The sequence below is a fragment of the Nipponia nippon genome, unplaced genomic scaffold, assembly GCF_047370975.1.
Source record: "Nipponia nippon isolate SJK-2023a ecotype South Korea unplaced genomic scaffold, ASM4737097v1 scaffold_15, whole genome shotgun sequence".
NCBI classification, from domain to species: domain Eukaryota; kingdom Metazoa; phylum Chordata; class Aves; order Pelecaniformes; family Threskiornithidae; genus Nipponia; species Nipponia nippon.
Window position 1 is genome coordinate 11377268 of NW_028262331.1, and position 27715 is coordinate 11404982.

Sequence of the window (27715 nt, forward strand, 5' to 3'; positions counted from 1 at the left end):
CGCTTGGGTAGATTATTCTTCCAGGAAAGGGCTAACAACAACTTTTGCTTGCCACCGCTTTCGTTACATTTTCTCCCCCCTTTAGCTCTCCTCCTTTTTCCTGAGGATGCTGTGTTTTGATGTCTCTATAATAAAGATCATACTGAAACTGATAGGTGAGTGGGCTGCACAGATTCGTATCCGGAGTGGACAAAGCTGTCCTCTTCAACGCTGGCGGTAGACGAGCGCAGCCCATGGAACGAGATTTGATAGGAAAGAAAAAGAAGGGAAAAGTGTGTGTTGGAACATGTGGGAGATGAAGCCCAGCACGGCTGCGTTGGCTGAGTGGCTGGCCCAGCACCACAGACAGATTCACAGGCTGCTCTGTGATTTGGCTTTTGAGGCATGCACGCTTAGCAACTAATCTGACTTCTCATCAAATCAATTAATTAACAGAGAGAGCGCAAAGGTCCACTTGAAGTCAGTACGTGGCAGGGTGCAGTGAGCAACCTCCCTTTCTCACAGGATTCAATGACTCAAAAATTCACTTGAGCTGCAAGCTGGTAGGCGCGCTCAGAGCCGTGCTAGCAGTGAGCAGAGGAGGGCTGCAACGTCCCCGACCCCTCCATGGGGCTGCAATGCCCCCAACCCCTCCATGGGGCTAGGCTCACTCAGAGCCATGCTAGCAGCGAGCAGAGGAGGGCTGCAATGCCCCCGACCCCTCCACGGGGCTGCGGTGTGCACTACCCCGCGCAGCAGCTGCCACTCCGTCTCAGGATCCCCAAGTTCACGCTAAGCCTCTAATTGGGGATGCCTTGCTCTTCTCTTTTGTTCAGTGGATGTACGATCAGCTTTGTTCTGAAGCAAATGGAGGTGGTGCAAAGATCACCACGTTTCTGTGGTACTGCAGTCTACTTGTTGGAGTCTGTCATTGTTGGGTGGGAAAGGAAGACAATGTTTTTCACACCCCGGTTTTATTAGCTGCATGAAAGTATGCTGCTCTTTTCTCTAGGCATTCTTTCCCCTCTCACAATAAAACTCTGTAGGATAGAAAAGGAGTATTGCTGGGTTCAAACCTGTGATGAAAGGCCATTATGCAAGAAATTATTGTATTCCAAAAATCATATCACAGGGGCTAAAATAAGAGGATAAAAACAACAATTGCATGAAATCCAAAAACCAACAGAAAAAAAGAAAGTCTTTGCAATTGCACTACTCTCCTCAAGACAGCCCAAACTATCCCCGTGTTGCACTCGTTATGCTATTTATTTGTATTCATCCTACCATTTAACTGCCTTCAGTCAGTATTATAGGCCTGTCATTTTCTAATTATATAACACATAGTAAATACAAGCTTCTTACAGCATAGAAGGGTAGAAAAGTCAAAGGGCAGAGGGAAGCGCACGCTGCTCTGGTCCCCTTTCATGTACCAGGAGATGGGGAGTAGGAAGCATCTCTGCTATGCTCACTGCAGTATGTTTCTGCACTGCCACCTTCGATACCTGTGGCCACCCAGGACACCACGCTATGTTTGGGAAGACTTGAATTTGCATCTCCCAGCTACCCTACAACAGACTGCATAATTATAACTGGTAACCTAAAATTCCTGCTGAAGTCTTCCTTGGGTAAATGGTTCTGTATCCTCTGACCTAGATGCCTTCGCTGCAGTAAATACTTTCATTATGCCCCAGAGGGGGTCACACTTCACTGCTCAATTACGTGGTTTGTGAAGCATGGTGAGCTGTTCCGAGTCAAAAAGGAAGCTTTGGAAGCATCAGCTGCTGGGAGGGCTGACCAGTTTGATTTCAGTCCAACAGCAGAAAGCATTTGTGAGAATCCAAACATCCCACAGGTGCTGAAACCTTATTCCCAAAGTGTGAGATTTACAGCTGGAAACGACAGGCTGCCAAGCCCAGCACAGCTGGAGCACACCCCAGGCAGCACAGCTCCTGCTCTTTGGCTTGGGAGGTTCTGTACAGCTCCCTGGTTTGACCCCGATTGCTCAGTGGGGTCTCGGTGAACTCAGCCATTTACCCAACCCATCATCACCTGTAGCAAGCAAACAGAAGTTAACCTGGACTGCAGGGCTGTTCACAGCCCCGGGTGGAGAGGACGCAAGCGGTAATTGTGTCACTGCAGAAACAGAGAGCCAGAAGGGGCTCAGAGAAATTTAGTCCCTTCCCTGTCCCAAGGAACGGCCAAGCGTTCCTATTGTCACTACTGGCAGAGGTTTGTCCAACCTGCCCTTAGAGACCTTCGAGGCTGGAGATGACCTGCAGAAGTAACCTCTGCCAGCAATTCGCCAGCCTCCCTGCTAATGCCCGACCTGAACCTTTCTCACCACAGTCCAAGACCTTTATTTCTTGTCCCAGACACTGCATAAATGGGGAGCACAATGTTCTCTTGATCATGGTAAGAGCAGTTTCTACACTTTCAGACTTTCACCACAGCCTCCTCAGTCCACTCTTCTAAAGGTTAAAATTGTTTCAATCTTCCCTTATTGCCATATGCTCCCAACAGCCACAATAGGTGTTACAGGGTGACTCAGTATAAAACCATGGGTACTGCTGGTTGACGTGGTCTCAGAAAGCAGAGGGTGTCTGCTTTTGTTGAAAGCAGAAGCTGCAGATGGAGCTGAAGGACTGAGTGGCACCAGGACTTGCTGCTCGGCGGAACAGCAGCCCCGTGGCGGAGGTGATGAAGAAAACTACAGTAAAAGCCACAATGCACAGTGCTTGCCCACAAACAACAGGAGTACATGCACCGATCGCTGCTGCCGGCACCTCACACTGAGGCCAGACGCCGCCGCAGCAGCAACGCCAGCGCTTTGGCAAAGAACCTGAACAGCAGTGAGGGAAGTTCTCCTCTTACACAGGCTGCCCCTTCCTTTTTCTCTCCCACCATCAATTTTCATCCACTTGGGTATTATTTGTATGATTTTCCTGATACAATTTCTTGTAAGTTACTCACAGGGTTTAGGAAAAGCAGAGCAGAATGAGATGACCCAAGAGCTGTCCTTACTTCTGCCACCAACCTGCTGAATGGTGCTGCATGTATATCAGCACACAGGCCAGCGTTTGGAAGAAACACTTCATGAATAAGTTGTCTGTCCGTTGTTATACAACTGATACAAGCAGGTGCTAAAACCCCAGACTAGTAATTATCCTTGTAGCAATACTCCTGGACCTCAGAGCAAGTGTAAAACTCATGTTCTTCAGATCTGTCCTCGGTCTCTACTGTTTGGTAGCAGAACACGTTACTGCTAGTCTGCGCCTATTCATGAAAGCTCGTCCGAAACTGCCCTCCGCCAGCTCCCATCGTGTCAGATGGCGTTGACTCACTGGCGTGTTGCTGCACAAAGGAAAACCATTGATGCCAATCAAGCTCGATGCTGTTCAAAGTCCTCCTGACTGTCAGGGACACATCCAGCAAGTCACAGCTTCTGGGGCAAGCAGCATCCGAGCTGGTTCGCACGGCAGACGGGCTGGAGCCTGGCCGTGCCGAACGCTGTGGTGCAGGCGCTGCGTTTGCTCGGCAGACATGCTAAGCAGTCATCACCAATTCCTCCTTTTCGTCCTTAACAAGGGGGGTCTGTCCCGAACTTTGCCTTTCTCTTGTTTGCATAGCAAGTGATAACTGAATCTGATGTGATGACACAATTTTCACAGCTCACAGGCCCTGGGAACAGGGACTTTTTTTGGCCTTACTGCCTGAGAGACCATTTGAAAATAATTAAAAGATGGAACCTTTTATGTGGTTTATGACACTTTGATCAAGGTTTTTTAATTAACCTATCTTGCTTTAAGCTACTGCGAGTTCATTTCACCCTCGTCAACACTATCATAACAGAATTGATTATAGTACAGCAGAGAGCATGAGTAATGCGCAGCAGCGGCAGGGCCCCGGCTGCACAGCCTCCTTAACCCTTTGGCTGCCAGATGCCTCGTGACAAGGTAACGGGGAGATTGGGCTGCTCCGCGAGGCGAGCAGAGGAGCATGCTGCAGCCAACAGGCAGGGCACGCTGCCTTAGAGCCCTGTCAGGCCACAGCTGGAGAGCCAGACAACACATCCATCACTGCTCCTGCAGGTAGCTGAGGCCAGGGTGTTCATCAGAGGGTTAAGTGGGAAGCAGCGATGGATGTATGGCCAGGACTTGTCTCAGCATGCTGCTGCCATCGGGAAGTTAAGTGTCAGGTTGAAATTAGTCAACCCAGCCCCTATAGTCAGAGAGACATGGGTCCTTCTAAAGGGTAATTTGCTCCATCAATCTGTACAGAGACAGCTAATCATTCACATGACATTAAGCCAGTGGGGAGGGAGATATAAATGCCACCCAACTTTAACTTTGCTGCCTCTGCACTGCAAGGGAACCGGCTCTAAAATCAGTTCGGGGCAGGAGTTGGCAGTAGCAGGGAACGGGGGAAGAATGAAGACAACCGCAAGCTATGATGGTCCTGCCAGGACCAAGTTGGAGGCACGTCAGAAAGGACCAGGAGGAGGAAAGGATTTAAAGCTCTTCTGTCTTCCACTGTCCTGCTGCCCCTAACAAAGCTTCCATCAGAATTAACTTCTGTTCAAACTGCTAAATGTTGGGGTGTTTCCATTAGCCTCCCTATGCTGGGCTTTGCCACCCCTCAGACTGTTCACAGACTTTAGCCTGACCATATCTGATGGGGGGGACCACAGATGCCCCAAGACTAGGAGGAGTGACAGGCTCACTACTAATTTTCCCCAATGTAACAGCTTTATCTTTGACTATTAGGTACTAACCAGTAGAAGCAGTAACACTAGGTCTCTTGGTGCTTCCACTCAAGGTCAAAATCTCTAGTGAACTTGATATTGAACAAGAGCCAAAAACAAATTTCGGTGAGTTAAGAGATTTACAGTATGCTGCGCCAACAACTTTCCGAGAGGGTTTTTAAATAGGCTGTCCTAATAAAGCCTACACAGAGAGCAATCACATGTTTGGGAAATGCTGAATCATTACTGTTTACATCTAAATGGCAAGAGAGCGCAGCCTATTTAGGCTGGATAAATCCATTCTTAGCTATTTCTTAAAACAAGTGTTTTTAAATCAAATTTAAAATTCTGTTCAATACCGTTAGTTTAAGGGCAGGCTAGTTAAGCCCAAGCTCTTGGAATGAACATTTCTCCCACTTTGGCATTTAACAGGACTGGTGGCAGCAAACAGGCTCGTTTTAAGGCTGTCACAGAGTCTTGGTGCGACCTGGGGCAATGCTCAGGACCTCATCCAAGGGTCGCTGAGGAAACCAAAAGTCTCTGTTATGACTGATGGCTTTGTGCTAAACTCGTCCTTTCTCCTGTCCTCAAAAAAGAAACAGGACAGCCTTCTTCCATTCTCCTCTCATTTGTCTGGGCTATTAAAAACAAAAATCCCACAAGTGAGAGACAGTAAAATCCTCAAGCAAGGCAGCAGCAGGGAGTCAATTTAGAGATCCAAACATTTGAGAGATTATCTAGAGCCTAAAGATTTCTAGCACTAAATTGGCATCTCTGCTTTTTGGTTCAGGTACGTGACAGAGATGTCCATATTTTAGGCATTTTATGGTACTGCACATAGGTACACAGTCTTTTAAAACCAAGAGTAATCAGTTGGTGTTGTACAACCCCAAATTCCTGTAAATTAGTATTTCTTTCTGAAGATCTTGTAGTAAATTAAGCATTTGCTCATGCAAGTCAACCAGAACACCAGTTAGAGAAAATTAACCCAATAATATAAATATAATACCTGTAATCTTGGGCTAAGATCTGTTTGGGTTTGTGCTAAACATGAACTAATTTGCTGTCATTTCAGATAAGGCTCAGCAATCACAAAAAATGTGGCTTCATGCTTTCTTTTTAATTAAGAAGGAAGGTTATATCACGTACTTCTTGCTGTCATTTAGACAGAGAATAATGACTGACAGACCTGCGGGTGAGGAAGTCAGATTCTCGGGTGAGGAAATTGGGATAAGCAGGATTTTAAGGAAGGAGACAACAAAAGCAAGAAAAGGCGCGGGTGGGAAGGCAGCACAGCTTCAGCACGGCTGCAGCGTCCAGGGCGAGCGGCACGGCGCAGCGGGGAAACAGGCGGTGGGCAGAGGGCACGCGGGGAGCTCCCAGGAAAGGCTACGAAGATTCGCTTTTTCGGAGTATCCTCTTACTCTCCATCTTCAAACAGTACTAAAACCCACAGCTTACGGAGGGCCAAAATGTCAGTGAATTAAAACTTAAAAAAAACCAACCAACCAAAAAACCAAACAAAAAAACCCAGCCCCTCAAAAAAACAGTTTTGGTCATACTGAGGCAAGTGAAATATTTTGATTCAGACTGAACACTAATTTTATGTTGGGGGGGTAAGTAAAACACAAGGGTTTTCCACAATGATGAATCATTTCAGATAAGGTTTTTAAAAAATCCTTCATCTGAGAACAGCAAGCTGAAGCATTTCAAGAAAGAATTGAAATATTTTGACCAAAAAGGTCACTCGCTCCTAGTCCCAATGCCATAACAAAGGTTTTCTGAATCTGTTTCCAAAGGTGCCAAAAAAACTTCTGCATTTTCAAGATGCTGCTGTTTTCTTAAAAAAAAAAATCTGTGAGAAAGCTGAGATCATTTCTGCCACAGCCTCCAGCGGCCAGGAGCACGTGTTGCAGAGAGGACAAACGCGATGGTATCTGCCCGAGAGGAGCACGAGCAGCGGCCACCGCGCCATCCCGCAGGAAGGGGCCGAGCGGTCAGGAGGCGAAGCCGCTTGGGAAGAAACTGGGCAGCAGCCGGTGAGGGCTGCACACCAACATCTCCAGTCCCCTCGCCACGGCCCCGTGTCGGAGCCGACACCGCGCTCCCCCGCCGCGGACACCCTGTGCCCCAGTCCCACTGCCCCGAGACCTTCCCACAGGCAAGCTGCCCCATCTGCTTTTTTTTCCCCCTGTTTGGATTTGCCAGAAAAATCCCAGAAAGGACTGGGACTCCTATCCCACTGCATTTTCACACTACTTGAGCCACTTTTCAGTACCAGCAATCCTGAAGAAAACAAAATGTTGGCAATCAGAAAGCATCTCGCCTTTTCATTGAGGAAAGGGGGAAAGACTTGAGAAAAGCAAAGGATCGAGGGGAAGAAAAAATTAAGTCACTTGCATCAGGTACTTTCCTTAAAGACTTGAATACCTGTGGAAAATGTGAGAATGAAATAAGAAAAAGATTTATTGAGTCTCAAAGCCTCCAGTTAAAATTAAATGCGGTAAGAAAAGTGGCTTTCCACATTTAATTGTCTTTTCCACAGTAACTATGTGTCAGTCTCTTCTAAAAGCCTATTAATTCCGTAATTTAGTGCTAGCAAGAGCTGGGAGACAGACAGAACCACCACTGGGTTTTTTTTCTTAATTCATTGACTAACTGTCATCAGGCATCAATGTTAGGAGTGCTTTCTCCCTGAAGGCTCCAAATACTAAAAATTAAAAACTTTTTATAGTCTATTTAATAAAAAAAAAAGTGCTGGCACATCAGTTAATAGAATGGATTCTATGACATTGTATGTTAGGATTTTAATTATGGCTAAAAATAACCTGACATGTCAGAAGAGCTATAGAGAAAACATTTTTCCAAGCACGAGGAGAGATTAGCTCATTTGCCTTCTGCAGCTAGATGCAATTTATTTGTTTAGCCATAATTTTAGAGTTTATTCTGAAACTAGCTAGAGCTGGTAATAGAGTTATTAATGCAGAGATGGGCTGGTAGGTGTATTTCTTGACATTTGAGGTTCTATAACAAGTTAAACTGCCAGAAAAAAACCCATTAGCTCAGAGTCAGCAGCAAAACAACATTCGCATTTGAGTCAGTACAAATCAATAGGAAAGATACTCAAACAAGTAAGTAAATCAAAATCAACTGTCTACGAGGACTGTCCTTGCTCGCCTGCTGCGGTTTTGCTCTGTTGTAGTGGGCGAGCTGACCAGCGCCACGGCCCCTCCTGCCTCCCTTGCCTCGGCGGGGACAGTGCCTGGCTGCTCCATCGGCCACCCTGCTCCGCAGCCCTGAACAGCACCGATAAACTCTGCAAGTGCAAATACCTTCATAAGGGCCCGTCAGCTCGCTGGGAGCACTGGCACACATGGCTGGCAGCCCTCACCAGCCATCCAGGTAGCTGCCGGTACCCGAATCTACTGCTGAATTATCAGTTATCTGCAAATAAATTAACTGCGCGACCCTGGGTCGCTTCTATGCCTGAAATGGTATCAGCAATAGAACCGAGGAGTCAACTTAAACAAGGGCTAGCACTGGAAATAAGTAGTTCTGTGTGCTCGTGTAGGAATGCACAGGTTTTTTCCCCCCCAGTCTATCTCATCCATTACAGCTCCTCTTGCGTTATTTCAAGTAAATCAGGATGCAATTTCCCTACGTTCCTCCTGCAATTTAGGTGGAAGCCTATAGGAATGTTTTACATTATTTTGCCAGCTGTTTCAATTTCTCAGGCCTGCTGTAAACTATGGTAGGTTTTATAATGGGCAAAATCTGAGATTTAGACAAATCATTTGCTTATTTGAATGTATTTCATACAACACCTCATCTTGTTTCCCAAGCAAAACTTCCACATAACTGAAATGAAATTTCCCCCGGGCACCTGTTGCGAAGTTCCTCCTACAAAAGGTGCAGAAATCCCAAGGGAAACGCTGTGCTGCGTTCCTGCTGAGCTGCTGCTGGCCACGTGCTGCACCACGGGCGGGGCGGTGCCGCGGTCCCCCACAAGCCCCTCTGCCCAGAGCACCGAAGGGATGCAGCCAAGCACCGTTGTTGGGTACAAATGGCTGCTTTCACCGCTAATTGGTGGCACGCACACTTTGGCTGGCAAAATCACTTTCTCTTCTAGTGCCATGTATGCAAGTAGAAAGTCTTAAGCTGTCTGGCAATTTATTCCCTAGTGATTCTATCAGAAGGGGGGGAAAATAAAAAAAGAAAAAAGCAAAAAGCCCTTAGATTCAAGGTTTCAGAGTTCAAGACTGATTTTTCTGCGTGTGCTTTGTTCCCCACTTTAAAACCACCAGGTTACCTTTCTCCTGGAGAAAATAAACTGAATTTTAAGCCAGACTCAATGACCAACATGACATTGTGAAGGACATACCAATAGTTGTCATCTCTCCAGATGAGTTGTTAAGTATTTATAGAAACATTTTCTCCCTGGCACAGCTTAAACTAAGTACTGTATCTAATTTCCTCTGGAGAAACGTGTTGGACAAATCAGTAAGATAAGTCTGTCATCATAAATAGTAATAAATAACTACTCTGGCATAGTTGCTTATTTAGCAAAGTTATTTGAATATTAATGGTTTTTACAGGTACACCTACATGGTAAAAATCTACGATGGTAGTATCTCTAAACTAAATACGGGATTCCACAGTCTTGGTCACAAGGCAGAATTTGGATGGGGTTACTAAAGACAACTACATACGGAACAACCAAAACCTTCCTTTCAATAGCAGAGACTTCAAAGAGAAGTGTTCGTCGAGAGCACCAAAGCCCAAATCACATTGGAGCAGACAATTAACTCCCAGCGACTACAGCGAGACTGAACGGGCAGGAGAGCCATGTCAAACATGACGTGGGACAGAAGCAGGTCCTGCTGGGATGAGCCCAAGCAGATCTGCTTCACCGGAGTGTGACTGCCGGGGAGACAGCAGGTCTTGGGGTGAGACCGCAGGAGCTGCAGAACCCATCTTGGCTCTGCTCAGCTGCGCCACACCGGATTATTGCACCTGCTATAAAAAGACATTTAAAAAAATAATATTATCTTCATTCTCCTTTGGTTTTCTGGATTTACTTTTTAGTCACTGGTTCTCATTGTAAAAATAACCTGCTCAGCACTCGGCATTTACACCCCATGAAGGTAAGTGCAGGTTGCTCTCCTGCCCTGTCCTGCCTTAGTTGAGTCAGGACCTCAACACAGGCTGCAGAGTGCTAACTCAGACATTGCTGTTTCAGAGGCTCACCCAGGTCCTGCCTAAAGACCTTCTTTGCAAAGCCACGTCTACGTAGCATTGCGGCACACAGCAGCTCAGCGCAGCTGCACGGCCTGCAGTTGTGAAAGACGTAGCTCTCGCCTTAAATACCCAAATCTGTTTGATTTCCTCGTAGAAAACCAGCCCTGCACATCAAGCCTTACCTAAAGCGCTGCTGACATCTGCAGCAGCGAGAGGAGAACTTCCCCCCAGCTGGGATCACGAGCCTGACCTGCGGACGATGTCCTCTCAGAAGAGATGCTTCAGAGTATGTGGCAAGAGATGAAAGATTAACTAGAAGGACATAAGATTAAAGGAGTTCAGGAGAGTGTTTATTAGCTTTAGAATATTTTTAGCGAGTGCTGTGATGTCCCCTGCCCACCTCCATTCCCTCCAGCCCCTCTCGGTCTCTCTTTTTGCGCTGCCTTCAAGCACGGTCCTGCCCTTTCTCGCCAATCCCCAGTTATTTCCACAGCCCTTTTTAAGTTCAGTGGCAATACAAAATTCCCACTTCATCCTTCGCCTTTAGAAGTAACAAGAGAAACCTGAACATTTCCTCATGTTTCAAGGGCACAAGCAGCTGGTGAGAGCCAGCGGAGACAGCTGGGCACGGGAGGGAGAGGAACCACAACGAGCCCCACCAGCGGGGCGAGAGCCTCAGCAACCCCGCTCCACCATGCCACAGGGGATCAGGGTACCCTCGCTCCTGACCTTCCCTCAAAGCTCCGAATCTCCAGCCGCGGGGAATGAGGGTAAGAAGCAGTGGTACATGGGAAGAGCTAAAAGAAAGTGAGAGGGATGGAGGAAAACATGAAGGATCCAGCCCAGATCCTCCTCGGCTTGGCTGGCAGGCAGCTTTCACAGGGGACATTTTCAGAGAGGAAGATGTTTACTCCAGAAGGGCAGAGGATGAAAGAGCAGCTAGCACAAACACCCAAACAAATTAAATTACTCGGAGGAACCTGCCAAAGACTGTGTTTTCTGCTGCAGCCTAACCCACTTCACTGTTTATTTTTAGTTTCATTTGGTACAGAAACAAAGCTCTTGAGACCTCTCTGTGTGCACGTGCGTCTCCTGCACATATCTATGCGAGTTTACTTCTCCTGGGCTGATTTCAGCCATGGGGCTGGGATGGCAAAGATGCAAAGTTCCTGCAAGTTTTGTGTCAGTAAGTGGCTGGATAGCTCAGAAATCCTTTATTAATATCCCCAAGGAACAGGCTCGACTCTTTTTAAACATCAAAGACGCATCAGCTCAGCCTTAAGACAATTCTGTAGGAAACCAGGTTTCACTGGTGCTACAGCTTATGAAACTACCTGTTAAACTACGGTAACAAGATATAATATGCTGGAAACACAAAGGGGCAAAACCTGCGTTTTCTACTCAAAACCACTTTGATTTCCACTTCCAACTAGGCAATGGATTACGTGTCTGGCAGGTATACATCCCTACAGTTCTTACCACTTGCGGATGGAGGAACACTCACTGTTTTCACACAAACCCTTGCTTTTTGTAAGCAAAACTGCTGAGAATTTCACCACCGCTTGACGGGTCCAGTTTTTCCCAGAAGTAGCTCACAATTTGAGCTCCCGTAGAGAGCATGCGTGCCATACTGAAACTCCAAGATGGGTACTATACATGAAGGTACAAAGATACATATACACACCCTCCCTTGATCTCCATGCCACGGAAGGCAACGCCGTCCCAGGGCCGCGTGCATCCAAAAGCGAGCTTAGTGCCGTGACCCGAGCACAGCGACAGCCGGGAAGGGAAGAACCAACCCCGCGAGAGCCGCTGCGAGCGGCAGACCCAGCAGCGCTCTCCCTGCCTCCCTGGCAGCACAGGCTCCCATCCACTTGGCCGACGAAGCTCCGCGGTACCTGCCCTGTCCTCTCCAGCACAGCAGTAACATCTTTGGCTGCTTTGATGTTAGCAGCATGAGACATCACAGCAGTGCTGAGATGCTTATTATCCCCTTGGGTTCTTTTCTTTTATTCGTCATGGATTTCAGCCTGTTGTATAATATACATTTTTCAAGTTAAGCATCAAAACAATGAATACAAATCAGCAAGGAAGCGTTCACTTGCTGAAGGAGGAGAATTACTAAGAGCAACATTACGCAGTATTATAAAGCATTTCTACTACTACACCATTTGTGTTAATGTATTAGAGACATGTACAAAGACAAATTGCAGCTTAGTTCAAAGGGAAGAACACTCAAATGTCTGTAAAACACTGCAGGCTGCTATCAGAGAGGGTCTCTCTGAAACAACATTTGGATGTTCAGATCTCTCCTGGCATAAAGGACAATATTCTCCTGCTCCCTCTCTTCCCAGTTGCACTGGCTCGCTGACTGCGCGTGGGTGCCCATGGGCACCGGGGAAGGGGATGGCCCCTGTCCCCAGCCAGGGACAGAGCTTGGGTCAGCCAGCCTGGCTTATCCGGATGACACTGACATCCGCTGGCTTAGCTTATGGCATTCGTTTATCCAAGTGAAGATACCTGCATACCTTTGGTAGGGATGATGCTAATAGAAACTCAGATCCATTTTCCTTTGATTCTAATCGTACAAGTGACAAAAATGCCTGGAACAAAGGTACGGATAAAATCCCACAACAGCAAATTCACTGGAATAAAAACTGAAGGAAAGACTGAATTCGATATCCAGCCACACACTGGGTTTTATACATATTCATCACACTGAGAAGAATAAACCAAGTTTCTATTACCTGATGTGATTTAGTTCTGCTGGTCTTACAGTATGTATTTATTTTTTAAACCAGATGAGGATCAAGGTAATAGTCTTTTGGAACTTTGGAGGGTGCATGTAGAATTGGCGGGTTTGAGTACAAATTCACGCAATCAAAGGAAACAAACATTTAGCCTTAGAAGAGGGGAAAAAGAAGCAACAACAACCGTTCAAAGAAAATATTAGTTTCTACAGCCTTCCCTACCATAGAGACTTTTCCATGTAAATCAATATAGTTTTGCCACAGCAAAGCAGTCTTGCAGAAAGTTATTTGCAGTAAGACAGCTGGAAATAGAATAGCAGCAAATGCAAAATGTGTGAAAAGGTCTCTTTTCAAAGCTAATGAATGGGGCATATCTTCTCCCTCTGCCTCCAAGGGCCTTGCTCACTAGCTGAGGAAAAGCCAAGACCATTTTAAAGCTTATTTTTTAACTTGACATAAATAGAAAAATTAATTCAAAGTCTGCTCTAAGACAGGAAAAGGAGTGTACCAGCAATAGGCACTAAATAATATTAACTTGTGCTATTGGGGTGAAAAAGACCCCCATAGCATCGCGAGGGCTGTGGACAGACATTAACTCCACCAGAGAAACACTGATACTTTGGACACCATCACCAGAAGCATTGGAAGTGACTGCTGCAAGGCTGCTTCTTCCAGGCTGATGGCTGAGCCCTGTATAGGGGCTATATATATATATATAAGGCACACCATAAAGCACCTACCCTCAATGCAACGTGCAGAATCCAGGGCTAAGCCGGTTCTTGACCGCTTCAGTCTCTTGACTTAGCTCTAAACCACCGACCTGCCGTCAACAGGAGGCTGCGACACAGACATTGGCCTCTCTGGATACCAGCCACCGAACTCTGAAGTCCATGCAGAAAGCAATAACGAACCCTGCAGTGAATTCTTTGATTGCCAGAACCCAAACGCACCGGCCAAACCCCACAGCAACACTGAACTCAAAGAGCTGGTCTGGAAGAAAAACCCTGGTTTTGTGGACTGTGTGTGGCCCGCGCTAAGAAACCGGCTAGGAATTCAATGCCCCTGAGAAATTCAAAGCCCACAGCCCCATCAGTAAGTTTATAAATAACTGCAAACTCCTGGTAGAACACAGAGCATCGGCCCTTGCCAACAGTTGTTCTCTTTGAAACTGCACAAGTGCCAACAATTCAGGAAGAAACCAGCATTGCTGTGCTTTTGTTCCCAAAATGCTCATTCTAACAAAAACCGCAAGCACAACCTGGGATGGAAGCCCTTAGGAGAAGGGAACACAGTAATTAATCTCCATTGGCATAACATGCTAATGAACTTCAACTCTGAAACCAAGAAATAGCTAGAAAAAGTTGGACTTGTATTGCTTTACGTTTGAGAACACAACTCCAACAGTAAGAACAGACTGGAGACATCAACTGAGAAAAAAAGGGGAGGAGGGAAAAGCACTTTATGTCATTTTGAGGAGTTTTCTTCAGAAATCAGTAACACAGTGGGAATGTAGCACTCCAGTCTGTAATGCCTCAACAGGGATCTCTAGTCTAACCAGAAGCAAAATAACACCCCAGTATCCCTGCTGCCAAGGAAAGCCAACACGAAGTGCAGCTCTCTGCCTACAGGAACCATCGCTACTGCTACAGGTGTGAAGAAACTCATACGAAGCTGGAAAACTTCACCCTCTTGCAGCACCAGCCCCCTGACTAGCTCAAGAGGTCAAGAAAACCCAACAAGTCCTTAAAAATTATGCAATATCACAAACACATCAACTTACCTCAGAAGCAAAGGCAAGATCTTGGAAAAGAGTCTCTGTATTTTCAATTATTCCTTTTCAAAGTTAGAGCCTGGCCGGGCTGTCTCTGGTTTGCTGGCAGCCAGGAGGGAGCAGGAGGTGGGATCTGGAGACATAAATACCCCACTGCTCTCAGCTGCAGGTATTTGCACCAGGAGTTTTTCACTTTTCACCAAGCTGTTCCCACTTTGATCAGTTCTAGTTTGGCAATCTGCTGACTGCTTAATCAATTTAAATGGAGTTGAAATTTTTTGGTACTTGGCTAATGTGGAGCCCAGATTGACCCTTTTGAGGACGTCATGCTGGTTTCTACTCTTTTCTGCTTAGGACCTTTCACCCCACCCCTCCTCAGTGCAATTAGCACTGCAAACAAGCACTGCACTGCAGGTGTGCAGGCAATGATAGCTACGGTTTAGGATCAAGTGCTGCACCTGCAATAAGCTTTGGATCCTCAGGTTTCATGTGATTTCTGGCCACCTCTTCTATCTTTCATTTTGCTGTAGAACAGCTTCTTTCACTAGACCCTGACATTTCTGATCCCAGCCTCACCCAAGAACCTGAGGCATGAAAATACAATTATTTCTGAAAGCAGAGCCCCAGCCAGGCCTCCTTCCAACCTCTGAAAACGTCTCTGTGTTGGAGAGAACTGTTTTCTTTCTAACCCAGATGCATCCCGGTGGCCAAGTGTATCTCCACGTGCAGTGTTGCGTGGGCAGAACTGGGGCTGCGGCTGCCAGAGGACCAGAGCGACGTCCCGCGGGCGCAGGCGGCGGATCTGTGGGCAGGCTGCCATGGGAGGGAGCGAGGGAGGGGGGATGTGATGAGCATTTCTATTCAAAGGGGGGGGGGAAAGAAGAAATCTGTGCAGCTGCATTTACTGCAGTTGCGACGTGCAGCATGGCGAGGGACGCTCAGTCCCTTCTGGAAACGAGGGTTCAGCAGGTCAGCTGGCAGGCGGTGCAATCCTAACGGAACCAGCTAAGGGAGCCGCTGCAGTTACGTGACAGGTTACCCACACGAAGGGCATTAGTATTATACACAGAGATACAGAACTTGAGGAAAACTTGCCTAGCGAGCAAAGTCATTTTTGAAGAAATAGCTCATACGAAATTAACAGAGGGCAAGAAGAAGATGGAGATGGCAGCCCAGACATCAAGGCCCAGAGTTTCAAGGTTGGCTTCCCTTCTTGTGAATGCTCTTTGCATTTTTACTTTGCATCAAAGTGGTTCTTTCCATGTTGCACAGGTTTTGAAGGAGCAGAGAGAGCAGAAATTAAAGCTGCCTGTGGTGACTGTAACCTATATAAAATAAGAGTGCTCTCTGCAGTCCTTGCGTGAGAGAAATGTAGTGTCACATCGCGTGTTACAAGATGCCAGGGGATCTTTCTTAAGATAAGTAGAAAACACATAAACAGCCACAACATCAATACTGAGTTAGTCAAAGGTTGTGTTCTTCATCAGTTATTCAGTGACTGATCACCTGTGGTTGTCTTGTTCTCAAGATCCTTTTTCCGTTATGTGCATGCATAACTCGTATTACCATTAATTTGAATTGCCTGTACATATTACCATGAAGATATTCGGTGCATCAGGGGGTCTGCACGTTGGGAGGGAAGGTGAGTTCCCGACAGCTGAGCTTCAAAACACGCAGCTCGCACGCAGACGCACACGCGCACAGAATAGTCACCTACGAGTAACCAAAACATTCACTGCTGAGTGCAATGTCTTCAGCAATCACATGGAAAAGAGGAAAGAAAGGTAAATCCATTTTTCAGTTCAGACTTTCCAGTGGGGAAGAAAAACAAAACCAAAACAACCACAAAAAAACCACCCAAGAACAAACTTGAAAAAAATTTTTAAAGAGATGAAAAAACCAGCGCAGCCTTCGGTGAGTCATCCCGGACTGCGTGTGAGGAGCAAACAGCTTCACACACAGCCCCCCCAACCCCTAGGATGGCCTGAAATCTCCTTCCTACTAACTTTTGCCCAATTTGACTTCTGTGAACTTTGACTAATCAACAAGAATGTATTTCTATTTGAGTCTCAGTATAACCTTTTTTCTTCTCAAGATCTGCTCGCACCTATATATTTCATGGTAATTACAGAGTTATTGTTTGTTCACTTCACCTGAAATTGTTTCTCCAAGAAAAGTGCCAGGGGGGACGCAGGGAAGCCGTGAGACTGATGCAGCCTCTGGGAGTGGAAGATGCTGCCCAGAGCAGAGGATCTGCAGCTGCAGCCTGCCTGGGGACTTGGCCACGGTGACACCCGGCTGCACCGTCCCCTGCCCACTGCCAGCAGCTCCCAGGGGAGAAATTAAAGCTGTGACAGGAGAGCAAGCACACCCAAAGCCAGGTCACTGGCACGCAGCTGAGCACAGTGCGGCGAGGATGCAAGGACAGCTGGGTTTTCAAGTGCTGAAATGCTCCAGCTGCCCCCCACAGCACTCGCCATCACCATGTTTCTATTGTGCAGAAAAGCACCGCGCCTGAACCGGCACAGCCCGCGGCAGGCAGAGCACCGCGCATAGCATCGCCACCCAGGCAGGGAGCTTAACCTGGGCAGCGTGCGGCTCAGAGCCATGCAGGCGTCCAGCAGCACCGCGGCTCTGGCGGTGGGGGCTCTGCCTGGGCCCCTGCTGCCGCAGGAGCTCCCTTTGCACAACTCAACGGGGGCTTCTTGTGAGTACCTCCAAAACCATAGGGTTTTCAACCAGTGCCCTGAACTTGTACTGCAAAATTGGAAAATTTCTGTTAGTGCCTAGGAAGCAGAGCCCTTTTGGAAATTCACTGGGTGTTCTTACTGAGGAGGGTTTCCAGCCCACTGCCATCCACCCTCAACACTGTCTGGTCCCTGCAGTGGAGTCTGGGCGTCTGTACCCTTCCCTGCACCCAACAGAGAAATCCTGCTCTGCCAGCCCCAGCCGATGGGAAGCCAGTGCACAGCACAACTGCAAAAACGATACAGAAAAACACTTTTTTTGGTCAGCATTTTTACTTAGACTCTTCCTGTATTATGAACACATAGAACACACAATAAAAAGTATCCAAGTGGATATAATAAAACTGAATTTAATGACACACATCGTTGAATCTAAGCACCTTTTAAATTCTCTGGCTCAACATACAACAAACAAGTCTTGCAATTTGTGAACATTTGTTAAAATCAGTTAATGACACTGTTTTCATTCTTAGTCTCTGAAAACAATAAGCAGACCGGTATGTCATTATAATCCCAGGGCAGGATTAATGACTGACATCACCAGAAATTCTGGGTGGTGGAATGGATTTTTTTGTTTTACTGGACTGGACTTACTAGTCATAATGAATAAAATATTTTATGATTTTTTTTTTCTTTTACTGCATGCTATGGGATATGAACAGCAGTAATGGCTGAGAATAAAACTGCTGCTTTTTGCTTCTAGCTGCTGGTCACACAGAGGACAAACTTCTCTACTCAAATTAACCTTTTTATCTCATGCAATTAAGGTTTTTGTTTCAGAACTGAGCGTCCTAATTTCTGTATGTTCAGTTGTCCCACGTGCCACAGTCCCGGTTAGTACAGCAACCATTTGAAATTAAAGTTACTTGCTGCACCCCCTGTCCACCTTCACCCTCAGCCCAGGTTTCTCTCAGTTGCAGTTATCACTTCTCAGTGAGCAACCTGGTGCAGGAGTCACTACTGAGTCTGCTTTCAGCATACATTTCGCAGGGTGATTCATTACCTCTGACTGGAGAAAGGTTAAGTCAGGAAATTAGGAAAAAAAATGCATTCAATGGTTGCTTTCCCAGAATTTTTGCAGAATTATATGCTTTCTTGGTTTTCTCAATGATCCATACAATTGCATGGGGCATTATATGCTTAGTACAGAACTTTATTCATTTTTTAAAAACCAAGCAACTTAAAATCTTCTTAATTCTGATAACTATGGGTCTGCATTGTATAATAAGCTGTTCAGTCCTAGTGGCTTCCTCTCTCAGAGGCAGAGGGGAGATCCTTCCCACCCAACAGGATTGTCCAGATTGTATTTCTTAGTGCACAACAGTAATTTTCTCTAAGGCAACAGAAATCCCTAATTTTCCAAGGCACTCTACGACTTCTGCGTGGTACCTGATCAAAACCATTGTACCTTAAGTTCTCTATAATGGCTGAAGGGTACAAAATACCACATTACTACAGGGAAAATGCATGGTTATTACTGTCTTCTAAATGAACAATGTTCATCTTATAATGGGCTCCTAATGGATTGTGTTTATGGAACATGTCATTAAGTAGTCGCATTGGTTTTGTGAGAAGGAAAACTGTACCTACTTCTGTGGCACATCCACTACCCATTGCACATGGGTGTGTGCAGTACGATGCAGATGCTTTCCAAGAAAAGGAGAGAAAGGGAGAGGAGAGGAGAGGAGAGGAGAGGAGAGGAGAGGAGAGGAGAGGAGAGGAGAGGAGAGGAGAGGAGAGGAGAGGAGAGGAGATAGAAAAGGAGAGAAAAGGAGAGAAAAGGAGACAAGAGAAGAGGAGAGGAGAGGAGAGGAGAGGAGAGGAGAGGAGAGGAGAGGAGAGGAGAGGAGAGGAGAGGAGAGGAGAGGAGAGGAGAGGAGAGGAGAGGAGAGGAGAGGGAGAGGAAAGGAAAGGAAAGGAAAGGAAAGGAAAGGAAAGGAAAGGAAAGGAAAGGAAAGGAAAGGAAAGGAAAGGAAAGGAAAGGAAAGGAAAGGAAAGGAAAGGAAAGGAAAGGAAAGGAAAGGAAAGGAAAGGAAAGGAAAGGAAAGGAAAGGAAAGGAAAGGAAAGGAGAAAAGGAGAGAAAAGAAAAGCTGTCACTATCAGAAGCAATAAAATGTTCCAGCTGAAATCCCAGCCCACCTCACTTCCCCCGGAGCTGTAGCTGTTTCACCCTCTGCTCCGCCTGTTTGCACAAATGGCAATGGCTGCTCATGGGATGGCTTTAGGTAAAATTGTGGCTGACAGAGATTTTAGGCATTTAAAAGGGAGGAAAAAAAATCAGGCAAGGAAACCATAATGCCAGTTATTCCCATCCTGAGCAACGAGAGCTTCCCCATCCTCAGAGAGCTCACCACCAGCCGGCTGGACATGGGCCCTAACTTCAGAGAGCCGGTCCTCAGCAAACGGTTCCTAACTGTGTATCGCTCTGTGGGATTCCTACAGATTCCAGCTGAGTGCTTCAGCCCAGGACGTTTCCCAGTGAAAGGCTGGAGATTTTCAGAACAAGACTTCTCGTTCCTCTCTAATGGCTTTTTCTACCCTCCCAGGTTTTGTAGGCACTCAGGGACCTCTACCCCTCCGAAACATCTTGTTAATGATGAGATGCAGAATTTATCAGCAGGGCTGGGACCGACAAACAGATCCTCAGACAGCAGGATCACACAGCTCCCTGTTTCACAGCCCTGCCGTGGCTCAGAAGTAAATGCATCATTTTTTGAAATGCTATTTCCAGTCGGCACCAGTGGTCTATGTAGATAAATAGCTACAAAACCATGCTGCGAAAGCAGAGGTCACCAAACGTAATGAGATATCTGGGCGAGATGAGTCAGATGAGCAATTTTCTGGACATTAAGATTGTTTACAAATCCAGACAGTTTTCGCTTAGTTTTGAATGAATTTGTGTATGTATTTTTTTTGTCCTCTACAAGCACAATCATCCCTTCTTATCTTCTTCCATCTCTCCCTGGCATATGGTATTTTCATCTTGCTAATAGGATTACATTTTACCCTGCTAGGCCGTATCAGTCACAGAATTTTGTTCCAGACTTTCACTGCTTCTACCACAAACTCACTGCTATTAGCAAATGTCAGCCCTGGAGCATGAAGGCGTGAAAAAAGAAAAAAATAAAACAAGAAAGGGCCAAAAAAAAGGGAAAAAAAAGGAAGGAGAGAGATAATAGCAGCTGTTGAAAGGCCCAGAGCAGCTGGTGAATCCCTGGGGCTGGAGCCTCCGGCAGCATCTCGGGGCAGCGGGGCAGGGTCCCATGGCAGCAGCCCGGAGCTTCGTTAGGAGCAGGGGGACCCGCTGCTGCACCCGTGTTCGTGTCCTGCTGTTCCCACTGTGGGTGAGCATCGCCCGCAGCAGCTCAGGAAGAGTGGGGAGGGGACGGGGGCACCCGTGGGCTTTGTAAGAGGAGGTGCTGGTCAGTGCTGTGCGCCCCGGCATTGTGCAGGCTGGGAGGGGAGCGACCAAATAAATTATTTTTCCTGGATATTTCATGTTCATGAGAAAGGTAGAAAACTAGCTCTGTTATTTCTTAGGGTATCATCTACGTCACTCTCTGTGCCAGTTAAAAGGGACAGGACAAATTCAACTATCCTATGGGCAGGTGTATCTTGGGTTTGTTTGCTGTGTGCCAGGTCTGCTCAACTGGAATTTATCCCATCATCTCCTGGTGCCAGGTAACACCACCTGGAGATATGTCTAGTTTACAAATGCAGACATGGCCACCCCTTCTCTGTAAATCTTGCAAGAAGAATTAATTAGTTCAGATGATAAAGCACCACGCGGAAGGAGAATCAAAGTTAATAACATATATGAATAAAATATCAGCAAGGAAAAATGACTAGCTGTGTCCCAGCCAAGCCATCTCCATGACCATAATATGTCCCTGTCTTTGAAAGTGGTTATTTCTCAATAGATCAGGAGGGAAAAATAAGGGAGATGAAATAATGCTGCAAGATTTCAGCTACACATGGAAGCTCTGCTCGTTGCTCTGCTGGTAACAACCTGGTGCCACAAAAGGAGCAAACTTGGTGGCTGACAGCACTAATTAGCCTGGAAGCTGTTCCTGAAATTTGTTTTGAGGGATATTCCAGCCTGGTGCAATATTGCCTACAAAAACAGAGAGGGCAATTTGCAAGCAATTAGTTTTCATTTCTTGGCACTGGGCAGCACTCTTGAGCTCTGGCACGCCTGTGCTTGGAGAGAACCGTCCTGCGGGAAGAGGAGGCAAGCAGAATAATATTTCCCCAGGGGCTGTGATTTGGAGACCTCCTTGCAGAGGCAGCACCACACGGACCACCACCCCGGACCCCTGTGCCCGTCTGCCTGCAACAAGTGACAAGAGCGATCCCCTCCCCACCGAGGCCACACGTCCAGGCCCCAGGTGCGGTGGGCAGCGATGCCGGGGCTCGGGCAGTCAGCCCATTTAACCTTAGTGCCGCTGTGCAACCTGCTGCAAATTGCCATTTAGATCCTACCCCTGCCTTTACTCAGGTACCTCAGAGCTGACTGTAAAAACCACAGCTCTTAAAATGTAATCTTAAATAGAACATAAGCTATAATAAATAATATATGTACGAAGGAAGATCTTCCCTTGGTAAATGAGCCATAAGCCATTCTCACTTTCGTTCACTTACTTACACCGTGCTGTCTTTCAAGGAACGGGTTTGCAGAGTGGGGAAATAGTGAGATGCCAGAAAGCTGCCAGTTGTCATCCTGCCTCAAAATGTGACCCAAATTTTCCTTCCACCTTTCCTAAATACGTCGCTTTGTCATTCCTGTTAAGTTTCCCATTAAGTGTTCCCATTGGAAGTGAAGTGATGGAAGCAGACCAGTTTATTTGTAGTTTCATCACCACCCCAACTAATTACTTGCCCTCCAGCTATGGAGCAGTTAGAGAAGCAATACAGGCAGGTAGCAAATAACCTTTTACCTTCCGCTAACGACCTGTATCCTCACCCGGGCTAAGATCCCAAGGGCAGTAATACAAACAACAACAGGAGATGCAAAGTCCATTGAGAAGTGCATAAAATGCATTTTCCCATCAAATTACATCATCAGAAGGGAAAGTGAAATTTATCTCTCCCTTCTTAATCTATCAAAATAAGAGGAAAGCCTTAATCCAGAACTTTCTTTCTAGAGAAGATCTCCAGAAACAGATCTCCAGCAGACAGCGGGAGCGGAGTTCACGTGCACTTGACAGCCTAAGGCGATTGCTTTTGTTTCATAAAATAAAGAGTACATTCAAAAAATGGTAATCCCTTCCCAATACAAACAAAGCAAGAATCTGCTGTTCCATGACTTGTATTGATTTATGTTACTCCAAAACTCTCTCACTGTACAGTCTTTTAATACCTTAGCTGTAAAATGACAAGATGCTTTCACGCTATTAGAGGAAGGTTAATGTATTATGAAGAAGAGTGTATTTGCATTTAATGAGTGAATTTTAAAAGCTCTGCTGGATTTCTTGAAGGCTGCCTCTAGAAAGTTGATTCCTGTACAGAGAAAATTTCTTAAAAATAAGCGTGTGTAATACAGTCCTCTAAGACTGGCTACAGGGATCACACTTTCCTGATTTCTTCCCCCCTTCAATCCCAAAGTACAGGATGCTTAAATAAGTATCATACTTCAGCAAGTTTGGTTTGGTGCCAAAATAAGGAATTGCTCAAATGAACAACCCCGTGGGCAGCAGTGCCTGGCCTGCCCACCGCCCCATGCCGATGGCAGTGAATGGCGGGGGGCGGCAGCTCCAGGAGAGGCTCAGGGCACCAGGGTGACTGCGGGGATGGGTCGGCACCGACCAAAAGACTGTGTCGAAGGACCGCATCAGGAGCGGGTACGGCATCAGCACCCACAGCAGCTCCAGCGACAGATGTGGTTAAAAGTGTCCTCCCTTGCTGCACCGCGGTAGCTCACAGATTCGGGAGCGTTCTCCCTGTCCCTCCGCAGTTAACAGCGATTCAGCCCGTGCCGAGCTGCCCCTTCACTGCACCCAGGGTGAGAACCAGAGGGCCCCAGCCCCGCAGCCCACCCGGGGCGGCAGACACGAGCAGAGGTGTGAGTCCCCGGGCACCGCAGGCACCCAGGGCAGGCAGGAGCCGAATCGCCTCCTGGGCAGGCGGCTGCTCTGCTCCGCACCAGAGGGTGGAAAACCACACGGAGCATGGCAGGGAGAGAGGGAATGCACACGGCTTTTGTGAGGGCTGTAAATTTGTCTTCCCAGTTTACCATTTTTTTCAATTACAAGTGCTGTAGTGTAGCTTCAATACATTAACTTTATGCCTAACTGAATAACAGTAAATTTTTATTTCTCCTCTGCAATGGACTCTTTCACAGGAGTCCTCCTGGAGCCGAGCTGTGCCGGGGACGGATGAGCCTGGACCCCGCGGCCATGCACTGCGGAGGGAAACGGCTCCCCAGGGAGCAAAGCCGGGTTACTCCGGCCTTTGCAGCTCTGCCATCACCCATCACTCCTTTTTCAACCCTTTAACCATCAACAGCTTCTGACTAACACTCGCCAGCCAGGGGTTAAGATTTCCACCGTGATCTATGCTCCCATTCTTATCTTTTGATATTTGGAAGTAGAGAGTTTCAGTGAAAAAGGGCTTTACACTAAGATGATCATAAATCTCAATGTGTTTACAACAGAAGACTGACCAGAAGAGTTTATTAAATCTCTAAAGGATTTGATGTATATCAAACTGTTACATAAAGTCAATACTTTGGAAAGAACTAGACAATAAATACTCTACAAGAGGCAATATTTCTATCACAGAGAAAGCAATCACATAAAGATTAGGAGACCAATTTCAATACTGAATGTCAGTCTGCTGTAAGAAGACATTTATTGTTTTCTGAGTTATCACAGAGGAGCGAGATAAGCTATAACAATATTCTGAGCCAAGCTAATCATGCTATCAAAGTTAGAAATACTCTTTCACCTTTTAAAAATCACTTTTCCACTTTGCAAATAAAAAGAACAACATCTTGCAGGTGCAAGGGGAGGGAGGGAAGGAGATTTATTATGGCAGGCGGTGGGAAAAGTCTGGCAACAGCTGGCCCTTGGCTCTGAACACAGTTAAACGTCCTTCTGCGGGTTCAGGTGGGCCAGTCCGTGGGTGCGCGGAGCCGGGGCGGAGGGGCAGGGGAGGTGCTGAAAGGGGGGAGCCCGCCCGGGGGGCACTGGTTCTGCCCCAGCTATTCATGCTGGTTCAACGAATCAAAGCATCGCTTTGTTACAAAGCCAGCCTCGGCAAAGGGTTTGGGAATTCGTTTTTCTGACAGATCGCTGAAGAGCTGTGACAAAAATATCAATATTCTCCATGAAAAATGCTTCTTGTTTTATTTCTTCCCCTATAAACAGAATTTTCCTTTAATAGCTCAGATTAAAAAAAAAGAAAATCTTAACCAGTTCAATTTGAAACAGAAGTCAAAGAATAGATGTCGTTGGGGGAAGAGGGCTCTTTTTCAAGTATCAACCAACTGATATTTCAAGGGCAACTGCCTTTTTCATTCTCATTCCCTGTTTTCCCACTGCAAGGTGCTGCCTCCCACATCAGCCTCCTCCATCTTGTGGGTGCTGGCTCTGCCCCATGTCCCCCAGGACCCAAACCACCCCTGCCCGGGAGCGGAGCTCACACACTGCCGCCCACACAGCGGAATTTGGGGCACGATGCCGAGCGGCTACATCACCTTGAGCATCTCTTCCAGCTACAAGTGGCCATAGGAGACTCCGATAAAGAACCAAATACACAGAAAATAATCAGCATTTGCAGTGTAATCATTACACTGCGGAAACTGCATTGCTGTGTCGTGGCGCTTGCGCTTTTGCAGAGCTGTAGGTTGTAGCTTTGAACTTCAACCCTGCTCAGTGCGGCGCTGGCATGCCACCACCAGCAGAAGTGGAGGACGGCACTGTCCTGCCTCGCAACACCGTTGGAAGGAAAAGGAGACTAAAACCTGGGAGGTACTCAGATACCATGGGAACGTCGGTTATACAAGTACCATAAAAGCAAACAAACATGGACTCGGGCACGGAAACTGCAAAGTGGCATTGATTGTGCTGGTAGGATGAGTTTTGAGAGTATGGTTTTTTCTGAAGCAAAATTGCAAATTTGAACAACAAAACGGGAGCTTAAAAATTTGTTTGCTATTTTTGCACACCGTATGTTTCACCCACTGACATTCCAATAATCAGCAAAGAGTACAGCAAACAGTTTGTGTTCTGCGTGCAAGCAGAAAGATAAGGCCTTTACAGGAAAGATTAGATGACAGTCTAAGTGAACATGGCTATTAATAACGAACCCCAGTCCAGAAGGGAATCATAAATTACACTTATCATCTTTAACTTGTATTCCTGGAAAGATGAATCTAGCAGATTGTCGTGCATAGAGAAGAAAGGAAATGACACGAAACAGTTGCTCATTATTATCGAGGACTGAAACACAATGAAATTAACTTAATTATGAGCAATTTTAACATTGCTGTACCAGATGCATCAATGCTGTAACATCGCATACCAGCGGGTAGGAGATATATGTGGTACCAAACATGTTTTCGGTTTAAAATAAACCCTTTTTCTTTCACAGAATCTACACAGAGGTGCTCGGAGGCCAACGTTTTGGGAAAAAAAGTGATGTGCATGGTTGCTAGCAACTCCTCAATACAGACAAAAGATGATCAGACTAGTCAATTTTAAAATAAAAAGCAGTTTTCTGCTTAAGGTAATGAGCTGTGCCCTTCCCGTCTGTCGCAGACCTTTCCTGGGTGCCCTTCCACCAGCTCGCTGTAAAGAATGAATTTTCCACAGCAAAAGCTCCAAAGAGAACGTTATTGGGGATGGGAGAGATGAGCCTTGTCCTGAGGGCCGGGAGCGCCTGCTGGTGAGGGCTTAAATGCGAGGGAAACGAGGACTGAGTCACGGGAACAGAAGCAGCCAAGCAGTTGGTACATCGGATACAGGCAGCGATGGGAGAATGGGCATGGAAAGAGAAAGGGGAGTGGTGGGTGATGCTCCCGGCTGGATAGTCGGGCACAGAATGGCGGTCAATGTGTTTTGTCTGCTGCCAATCAGAATTCTGGGGGGAAAAAAGGAAAGGACCCACAAAGGATGAGTATCGGACCAGGGGGAATTTTAGAAAGCATGGAGGGGAATTATGCAGCAAAAATCTAAGTCTCCTTGGCTGAAACTTGCTGCTTGTGTAGATTAATCTAACAGCGGACATCAAGTCCAAGTCAGCACATGAAATACATCCCAAAATATTTTGTAAATCCTTCTTTTTGACATTGAGATGGACTGTAAGACAGGATGGCACCAGAACGTGATGTACAGCAACGCTGTCTGCTTGATGGATCGGTAGGTTGTGTGACATCCTGTGACAAATGATCTCCATCTTCTGGCTGCAGATTAATTTTCTAGGTCATTTAATAAATTATAGGAAAAGAAGTTATTTGAGGGGCAAACAGTAGAATGGAGTTCCAGTGACATGATACCTCTCCCTGACACTTTTTTTTTGTGGGATTAATGAGAGTAGATGGCTCCTTCTCTGCCTCTTTTTGCAAGGTGATCGTAATTCCATGAAGACAGCACTTATATTTTGTCTTGTTTTGTGCAGGGAAATTGAGTTTGATGCAGAAGAATCAAACCTCCCGAGGAAGGATGTGACCATGGCATGAACTCCTCTTTAAGGACACAGAACATTGATTAATTCCCACCAGAGCGATACTAAAAATACATCATTATACCAGCACTATATTTAAAGCTGAGCTCCAAGGTAGCAGCAGGACTCCACAGCTCTGGGCAGATGTAGCTTTCCAGTTTATTGGAGTGTGGACAGAAGGACGGTCGCCTGGTCAGAGTGAAGTGCTTTGCCGCTCGCATCCTCTGGGTCCCTGGTAGAGTTGCCTACCATAGCTCTAGGCCCAGCTTTTGCAGTTACTTGGGAACTTAGACTCACAGGAAGATGTCTAAATAGGATTTAGAGATGTTTGGGTAAGGGACTTGTATCTCCCCAACAACCTTGAGAGAAAGGCAGAACCTACTTGGTGTTACTGGAAAAATCAATAACTGCATTCTCAGTTTGTGTCCAGTCTCAGTTTCCCCAGCTACAGGATGGGGATGTCTACATGAGAGGCGCGCCTGGGAGAGAAATTCATTAATGGCCTTTGCACACGCAGTAAACTGATGGGAGGATCGCACGAACTGTAGACGGACGCAGCCAACTGCCTAAAGAAGCCTGGCTCAGGCACGATTTGTCTTCTATTCCCTCTGCATACTCCTGCTTTCTCCTGTCCACGCTTGCACTACAGCTATTGTTTATTCTTAGAACAACAGAATTCAAGAACAAACAAAATTAAGCCCTTAAAGGAAAAAAAGCAAAAATTACCTCTGCTTTTGAGCAGGATGATGGTGGCTCCCATGCAGTTACCACAGGGATGGGAAAAAAGATTTTTTAAAATTAACTCTAAGCCTACAAGAGTGACAT

At 46.4% G+C, this 27715-nt stretch overlaps 1 long non-coding RNA gene across 2 annotated transcripts in view; it reads right to left on the bottom strand.

Annotated features, from left to right (window-relative positions):
• Window positions 1-27715, bottom strand: part of LOC148056333 (uncharacterized) — a 91991-nt gene that overhangs the window by 21776 nt on the left and 42500 nt on the right. The window contains exon 1 of one of the 2 annotated variants that reach the window (XR_015703468.1): window positions 14489-14582. The exons of the other annotated variant lie outside the window; for it this stretch is intronic. This is a non-coding gene — a long non-coding RNA (uncharacterized LOC148056333). Of the gene's footprint in view, window positions 1-14488; window positions 14583-27715 lie in introns of those variants that run through there. 2 annotated transcript variants of the gene reach the window in all.